We start from the raw sequence: 2,007 nt of genomic DNA, 5'->3' as shown, positions 1-2,007 counted from the left end.
TTGTAATATTTTCTATAATTGTAATATTTTCATGAAAAGCTCACCACTCTTATGCCAATACGGTCGCAATGATGTTTTTAGGTACCGAAACGGAACTGCATGAACATTCACCTGGTGGTTATGTAAAACAGAGAATTTATAATAAAAAAATATGCGTCGAAAAATTTACATATTCGACGTCATCGATTATTTCAACTAATCGGTGCAGCCCTACTTGTGACGTCCACGGCCTACCCCAGTTACCACTACTGTGCATGTGTGTTAAGGACAGAAAGGCAAATGTGGCAGTGGAAAGTGTCAAAGCAGTTTGGAGAGAGAAACAAAGTAAAGAACAAAAAAAGAAAGAAAACGATTAATTGATTATTAAATTAGTCATCGATTATTTTAATAATTGATTAGTTGTTGATTAATTGATTGATCGTTGCAGCCCTACTTATAAGGCTGAGCTACAACTCCTCAGGCTGAAAGTCTCTTGAAGGGAAAACGTTTCAACGAAGAAGAACCCGTTCAAAGAGCCTAGGTTAACCCTTTATGTTTAAAAAGGTTGATGGCCTTATTTTGCCATACAAATCAAAATTATTGCTTTGTTTTTTCACTTATCTTTTGAATTTCAATTCATTATATCCTGACTTAACCATTCATATTAACAGACATTTTGACCAGTGTGTCCAAATGTTTGAATGCCACCAACTCTTCACAAGAACAGATTTTTTTAAGCGTTTTTATGTTGTTATGAGCCAACTGCTGCACACGATCCAATAGTCCCCAACCTCCCGCAAAAAAAACAAGACAGGACGAGCCCCCACCCTGTCATCGTCATAATGGTGATGTTAAGTAATGTTTTAACTGAAAGTAAACACATTTCATGAACGCAATAAAAATCCAATGTGCTAAGAGCTGTTTAATCAGCCAGTGAAAACATCAGTGTGTCTGTAAGATGGCRGCAGTCCAATGTGTTGATTAGTGGTTTGGCTTAAGCTGCCTGCTGCCTAACTGAGCGCTTGCCTCGCTCAGCCTGACCACAGGCCAAGAAATCCCCCTGCCAAAAATCACTTAGCACAACTAGTGAGAACTGACGCACAAAAACACACACAAGCTCATACTTTCCTCGTTTTGGGCGACATGCACGCTCCCACCGCATCGTGTTTTGTTAGTTTTGTGTGATTAAGTTAATTAAAAGCCGGTTTTTTAGTCTCCGGTCTGCGTTCATCCACTCCTATCGCTTACCTCACACAAACAAAACCGTCCACCACCCAAACATCTGGCCACCAGTGACCTCACCAAAACACCCCCTCTTAATTCTTCCTCAGCATTGCATTTAAATTAAATACTAATTACAGTTACCCTGACTCTCCATGCTGCCCCGACCCGTTCAACCCAGTGCAAACCCAGAGCAAGATCTAACTGGTAAAGGAGAGCCAGAAGAGGCCGTGGTCAAGCATGCAGCAGAAGGGTGAAGGTGAAAGCTGTGATCAGAAAAAGCACGATAACGTGAAGAAGAAAAAAAAAGCCAGTTGGAATGCACAGACAGTATTTTATCACAAGTGTAATATCCAGTAATTTGCTAYGTTTAATGTCGCTCACTTAAATGGTCATAATTTGACTTCAGCTTTAAAGAAATCTTTTTAAACATTTGAAAATGTGTTAGTTTTMGCTGTCAGACTGTTTTGTTCTCAGTACTGAATGACAGAAATGAACAAAGCAGACAAAAATTGTTGAAGTTATTTCTAGAGTAGAAAGTTCAAATGATGCAGCAGACTAAAATAAATGTTTCAGGATGACATCTCAACCATCCTCTTTACTTCTCAAGTCAGCTATTCTTAACTTAAACTCTTTCCAAACCCTTTACTTTGGCGTAAAGGTGTGCTGAGTATACAAGCACTGATTTTGAAATTTGATTAAAATTGACATAAAACCTAAAAAAAGAGCTTTTTACAGAGTCACTAAGTGGAAAAGCTCATCTCTTCAGGAATTATCCAAAAATCAATGAGCCCCAACCTTATTATT

The 2,007-nt window shown here is 38.5% G+C and overlaps 1 protein-coding gene across 1 annotated transcript in view; it reads right to left on the bottom strand.

Annotated features, from left to right (window-relative positions):
* Positions 1-2,007, bottom strand: part of slc38a10 (solute carrier family 38 member 10) — a gene marked incomplete in the record, with an annotated part of 25,246 nt that overhangs the window by 15,743 nt on the left and 7,496 nt on the right.

Source organism: Austrofundulus limnaeus, unplaced genomic scaffold (genome assembly GCF_001266775.1).
Source record: "Austrofundulus limnaeus strain Quisiro unplaced genomic scaffold, Austrofundulus_limnaeus-1.0 Scaffold405, whole genome shotgun sequence".
In the NCBI taxonomy this organism is placed as follows: domain Eukaryota; kingdom Metazoa; phylum Chordata; class Actinopteri; order Cyprinodontiformes; family Rivulidae; genus Austrofundulus; species Austrofundulus limnaeus.
Note: the sequence above shows the minus strand (reverse complement) of the source record. Positions and strands in the feature narration are given on the sequence as shown.